Genomic DNA, 7279 nt, shown 5'->3' on the forward strand with positions numbered 1-7279 from the left:
TACAATTTCACATTTTGCCTAAAGTAACTATGATTTGGGAATTTGAAAAGCATTTAGTTACTTGTGTACTTCATTATACTTATAATGGAAGGTTTCTGTCCTATCCTACCCGTTCTGCTAACGACCCTCCACTAGTCAAGAGTGCGGTGGGTAAGAGTGGATACCCATTTACTCGCCATTTTATAGGCAATTTCCTTAAACACCCCCTTATAGACCAGCTTCGTGCATGAGGCCTACTAACGGTAAGACTGACTGTTTACTCATACATGTATATAATATTAGACTTTTAATGTTATATATAGTATAGGGTGTATTTTACACTTTTAAAATACTAGGTCGTTTAACTTAGTAAATTATACCTTTTAATTTAATCACTACAAGAAAAATAGCCTTTAATGACGCGCAAACAATGACACTCGCTGATTCATGTTACACATTTTTGGGCGTCCATAAAAATAATGTTAGACTTCCAAAATTTGAAGGATAGTGGACACGCATTTTTGCGTGCCCTTAAATTAGTGTCTCAAGAAAAAAAATTAAAAACACGGAGGGTGCTTTATCTTAAACGTGCGTCTTCTATAGGTGTCGCTTTATAATTTTAAGGAAACACGCCTTGAGAAGATAACGGGGAAACGAAACCCTAAAATTTTGAAAACCCGCCTTTCTTTTCCACCTTCTTTTCTTCATCTTCACAATCGACTCTCCCCTTTTGTTTCTCTATTTCGATGGTTGTTTCCCTTTTGCCCTAATCATGTCGTCGCCGCGAATTACACACCGCCAGGCAGTGGAAGAAGATGATGAAGTTTGTTGTTGTCGTATGCTGCCCTCCCTCGCTGTCTCTAACTATCTCTACCCTTTATTTATTCTTCGCTTCTATGATCTCAGCCTCCTATTCACCCCTCTAAAGCCTTACTTGTAAGTACACACCACGCTTGTGTCTTATCTTGTTATGGAAAATCAAGAAACATTCGAAAAACCTTAGGATTTCTCTGTGAGGCCTCGTTTCTGCTTATCAGTATCGGATTTCTTCTTGGATGAGGGGCCAGATTGACGAGACCTGTGAGAATTCTGAGATCGCTCATTGCTCCCTGTGTGACTATGTGAGGATACAAAGATTAATGGTTGCGACAGGGTTTAGCAAAGCTCCTTATTTCTTCTCTACCAGGTATAATAAATGTTGGGTCAAGTCTCTAGCTCTGCATTCTCTCTCTCTCTCTCTCTCTCTCTCTCTCTCTCTCTCTCTCTTTCTCTCTCTGGAAAACCCTAATCACCCTTATGGTTTTCTGAACCACGAAAAAGCGTGGTTTGTGTATTTGTAAACCCGATATAGAGATTTTTGGGTCCGATTTTTAGGGATTACCATAAATCCCCCTAAATCCAACCATTACACTTGTTCATTCATTCCCCATAAATCCCTTCATCTTGATTATGATCTACAAACCCCCTAAATCCCCTAGTTAGAGTATCTACCATGGATGCTCTACGCCGACCTAATCTCGATCTTAGTAATTCTTCACCCCTTTCATCAATTTACACCAAAACCCCTCTAACACTAACCTCTTCAACTTTTCCCTATAAGTACCGATTATCTTCTTCCAATTTCAATGGTTACCCTAGCAAGTGTAAAGTACCAACACCACCTCAAGCTTTACCCAAGGCAAATTCGAACGAATCAGTTGAATCCAATAGGAAATTGATTGATTCAATTGCTAAAGGTTGGATCGGGCTCGCTGTTGCAGTCTCTGTTTGTTTAGATTTGCCAGCTCTTGCCAAGTCCTTGACAATAGCATTCCCAGCTTCTCGTACTCATGAGGTGGGTGTTCAGTTCGATCATCTTTTTTAGTAGTTTGTTTGGGTTGTGAAGATAAGTTGTTCGATCTATTGCTTATATGGGTTTGGTAAAATTTGATTTTGTAACTGGTGAATGTTGTGCAGCGAACTCTCATAGAGACTTGGGGTTTGATCAAAGAGATTTTTGTTGATCCAACTTTTAATCATCAAGGTACGATTCATTTCTTTTGTTCTATGTCATTTAGTGTCAATAAGTTTAACATAAGTTTATGTGTTTTCTGTAGACTGGGACTCGATATTCCAGCAAACAATGGTGGAAATGCTTCACTTAGAATAGTTGATGCCGCATACAGCAAGATTAAAGGAATGATTTCTACTCTTGGAGATCCATTCACTCGCATTATCAGTCCAAAGGTGCAACTTTTCCCATTATTTTTACAAAAATTATCCCTATGGTTTCTGAAAGAGTTTTCAGTTTTGGACTAAAATTCAGAAACAACAGGGACCATTTTTGTAACTTATTCTTACTCCTAGATTCCAAAAGGGGAAACTTACTTTATTTTCTTTTCGGCAATGATTTGTACAGGAATACCAAAGTTTTAGAATTGGAAGTGATGGAAACGTGCAAGGAGTTGGACTATTTGTGAATACTGAACCAGAAACAGGTCATCTGGTTGGTGATGCCGAGACTTGAACCTGAGACCTCAGTTATGGATTCTTATTTATTTTTTATTTTTAAAAATTTAAATTTTTTTGTTTAAGGTTGTATTGTCCTATGTTGAGGGTAGCCCAGCTGCTAGAGCTGGAATACATATAGGAGATGAGTTGATTGAAATAAATGGAGAGAGAGTTAAAGGGATTAGTGGTGAAGCTGCTGCACAAAAGCTCAGAGGTCATGTTGGGACAAGTGTTACAGTCAAAGTGCACAATGTAAGTTTCGTAGGAAGGAATGGAATGCTTGATTCCTTTCCAAAGGATTTTATAGATATTTGTGCATGTTCATATTTATGATCTACAGGGAAAAAAGTTGGCCATTGACTCTAGTTTTAGAGAGGTGAAACTACCCCGTGAATTCATCAGACTTTCTCCTATATCAAGTGTCATCATTCCTCATAGAACACCAAATGGTCATGTATCCAAAACCGGATATGTAAAGCTATTAGCCTTCTCCCAGGTGCTTATTAATTCTCCAAATCTTAGTCTTACTTTATAACTTCATATCTTAAACTCATCTAACAACAAGCTTTTGTAAACAGACTGCTGCTACAGATATGAAACACGCCATTCGTGAATTGGAAAATCAGGGTGTTGAATCTTACATTTTGGATCTCCGAAACAATCCAGTAAGTAGCCTAAAGTTGACTTTAGTAAACTTTTGTTTGACTATTTACTAGTATTTACATATATATGTTTATTTATAGGGTGGTTTGGTGAAGGCTGGACTTGATGTTGCTCAAATATGGCTGGATGGAGATGAGACTCTAGTGAACACAACAGATCGAGATGGGAACATGCTTCCTATTAGCATGATCAATGGCCATGCTCTTACTTGTGATCCGCTAGTTATTCTTGTAAGTTCTTTTTTTTACATGAAAATCTATATATTCACCTTCTGTTACATCTTTTGCTAGTGCTGACATGGCAGTGAGACAACGGCCACATCAGAAGAAGTATAAGCTGAGAACTGGCTGTGTTAATGTGTCCCATTCTCATAAACCTGGGAACAAGGAGCACACAAAGGCTACAACTTAAGAAACATGTGACAGTTGGCGAAAAAGGTGTTGTTTTATCCCCCCCCCCATTTTTTTTTGATATTTTACATTTGTATAAAACTGATATGCTTTTGATTTCTGAAATAAATTGATTTGTGCAGAGGAAACGAGGCTTATAAGAGTGGAGATTTATCAGATGCTGAAGTATGGTATTCAAATGGTATTAGTGCAATACAACATACAGAGACACCTAGCGTTTGTATACAACCTCTTATTTTCTGTTATAGCAATCGTGGAACTATACGCATGGCTCTTGGAAGAATGAGGCAAAATGTCTAAACGACTGTAGAATAGCTGCTGCATTACATCCCAATTTCATGAAGGTCAATAAGCTCCTATTCAGAGAAACTACTTAATATGAAAGGAGAGGCTCTTCTCATGGTATGTGAATGTGATTCATGATCTTTTTTAGTTTAATAATTGAAATTGACTGATTTGCCCCTACTTATTACACAGCTGGGGAAGCATAAAGAAGTGGTTCAATTGTGTGAGCAAACCCTAGATACATCAGGTACTCAAAATTCTACCAATTTTTTTTAACTACTTTACCTTTACTTTTGAGTTTTAACCTCTTAATATTATATGATATTTATAAATCAAGGAGGGGAACTTCAGTAGTGAAGATACTGTTAGGGTTACCACCATGAACAAGCATGGGAAGCATGATTTGGATATTCCAGTCATTGTCAATCCAAGAAATGATCCTCCATTAATTAATGTCCCTGAGTTCATCATGTTGGAGAATGTGACAAAAGATGATATTCACTTTCCAGGTCATATTCACTTTGCAGGTATATTACAGTTTACAATAAATAACAACATACTTTTATGTATTTGCTTATTGTAAAAACATTTTACTTTTATTTCTTTCTATTACAGTTTACAACACTGCACTTTTCATTCATGCTCTTACAAGATTTGTTGTAAGTCCTTTAATCCCAAGCCACTAGACATCAGGACAGTTATTATCTTTTGTACACAATCGGCTAACTAAATGTACCTTTTAAACTGAGATAGTCCAGGCCTATGCATGAGATCACATTTTCAACAATAGACATAGCAAAGCTCCTAAGTCAGGTATTAAAAATTCCACCTTTTGCCCTTGGCTTGATGCATATTTACTATTTAGCTTATTATTTTGATTTACACTTGCAGGAAATTAGAAGCGAGGAGCTATATAATGATGTTTCATAGGTGCTCCCTGGTTATAAACAGGTATGAATATGATTTACACTTCCAGTTCACATTGTATCCAATTATGGAGAGGATATTTAGCCCCATAGTAGTAGCTCGTATTGCAGGAGTAAGCATTTTTTCTTTAATTTAGTTTTTCTTTTACCATTTGTTTAGTCTAATTATTCATTTTTGATGTAATTATTGATTTTGCATGAGAGAAAAAAAGTTTTATATATGAATCTTGAAAAATGGGATGTTTGTTTGATAAGTGATGTCTTGAATATGTTTTGTGTAGGTTGTGTCTATACCACTACTCACAAGTTATCCATTCATATCCATGTTGACTGGATTTGCTCTCTCGTTGATTTTAAATTGTGAATCCATTATAAAGAATGTTTTATCTGTAAGTTTTCCAGGGACTAAATCTGTCTACTTCATTAATTGCATGCTACTATTAGTTTATTGCTTAATATAAGATAATATTTGCACATATTTATGCAAAATGCAAGAAATGTTATAATTATTTTTATGTTGATAATTTGGTTTTTGTCATCAACAGATATCCATCATAACGGGGACATTCATGCTGCAAAATAAAGTTGTGGTAATCTTCGCCTCCTCAGTTCTATAGCTTTTTTAGGGTTAGATTCATAAAGTAACAATGCACTTTCATTGATTTATTTATTTATTACAAGTTTATAACATCCTAATTTCATTTTTTCTTATTTGAACATTGTACTTTGAAAAATCTACCCAATTATCTTATTGTATAGCTTGAGTGCATAGCTGCATTTAATCTTAATAATAATTCAGTTTTATATTATCTTATTGTCAAGTTTGTTTAGTAAGCTTAAGAAGAGTAAACATGGTATCCTTATCTCAGTTGCAGTCAAACCACAAGCTTCTGGGGCCAATTCAGTTGCTGAGACATTTTCTGAATTCAAACACCTTCTTCTTGTGTATAAGTTCAATAGTAAATTCAGTACTTTCTTGTGTATAAGTTCTATTAGAAGACAAATATATTTGTGATCCCTTTGAGATTTATCCATTTGTGTACTATTGGAATGATTATTTGTATGACATTAACTTTTGTGCAATGTATTATATTTTTTGTATATGGTATTTTATTTTCTATTATGAGACATGAAATGGAAATTTAATTTGAAAATTAGTAAATCTATAAATAATTTTTTTTAAACAGTTAAAATTATGATACGCAAAAATGTGTGTCATCTGCATTTATGACATGGCCTTTCTTGACAGGGGGTTTCTTGATACGCATTGCGTGTCATTAACACGCGCGTCGTAAGGTTACGATATGCAAATGCGTGTCGTCTTCCTTTATGACAGGGCCTTTCTTGATACGCATTGTGTGTCGTAAACGTGCGTCGTAACTGTGCGTCGTAAATGCACGTCATCTCTCTTTATGACAGGGCCTTCCTTGACGCGCATTTGTGCGTCGTCTGCGCCCTTTACGACGTGCAATGAGCGTCGTAAAAGGCTGTTTTTCTAGTAGTGAATTAAATGTAAACCAAAACTTTATGGGTTTATTAAATCTCTTTTAATTATACATTTTAATTAATTAACAAAACCATAAGGGTGTGATTTGAACTTTTCAAATTACTTGGGTTTTTAGAATTTAATATTTCAAAATTAAACTTTTAATCAACTTTTAAATTCCAAAACTTGAGGGCAAGTTTTGAAACATTTCAAAACATTAGGGTTTAATTTATTTAAATTTTAAAAACAAAACTTTTAAGTTCAAATTTAAACTATAAAACCTTAAGGGAGTAATTTGAAACTTTTCCAAACTTTATCAATAATATTCTAGATCACAAAATTCAAATAAGGCAATTAACAATTAATTGATGGTTATCTAATTTGACCTAGTCCAAATTCTTGCAAGATAATTCACCAAATAATTCAAATAATTAAATTTAATCATATAAGGAAGTAATTATTCAATTAATATGAAGATATCTTTAAATTTGGCAAATATAATCACCCAATATCATAAAAATCTGATTTATATCAATAAAAGACGTTTTGGTAACTATCCCACAACCAAAGAACCACAAAATCCCGAAATCAGCTCTTTCTGACCAGCTGACTCGTTGAGTCAGGCATGGACTCGGCAAGTTCAGCGATGGAAGCGGCGAGTCCAGCCCCCAGAAACCCTAAATTTCGATTTTAAAGCAAGAATAAACCATAATTGCATCAAATACATCAAACAAACAACCCTAGGCTCTGATACCACTGATGGCTTTTATGCAAAAGATCAATCCTACGGTGTACATGCAAACCCTAATAGCTTTTGGATCTAGTTTGTCTAATGAACATGCAATTGAAAATCCAAAGCTATAAACCCTAGATCTATCATATAACAAACTAAATTAGGGTTTAGAGAATTACCTTTGATTGTTATATAGCAATAACAATCAATTCCTTGCTTTGATTGGGTTCAGCAAGCTTAGTGCCTCAAGTGCTGCACCTCTAATGGAGTCACAAACACCACTAAACAACTACACGAATAGGAGAAG

At 35.1% G+C, this 7279-nt stretch overlaps 1 pseudogene; it reads left to right on the plus strand.

Moving 5' to 3' along the window:
• The first annotated feature begins 1471 nt into the window (after positions 1–1471).
• Positions 1472–5370, plus strand: LOC111912955 (carboxyl-terminal-processing peptidase 3, chloroplastic-like; annotated as a pseudogene).
• The last annotated feature ends 1909 nt before the right edge of the window (positions 5371–7279 follow it).

The sequence above is a fragment of the Lactuca sativa genome, chromosome 3 (assembly GCF_002870075.4).
Source record: "Lactuca sativa cultivar Salinas chromosome 3, Lsat_Salinas_v11, whole genome shotgun sequence".
Lineage (NCBI taxonomy): Eukaryota > Viridiplantae > Streptophyta > Magnoliopsida > Asterales > Asteraceae > Lactuca > Lactuca sativa.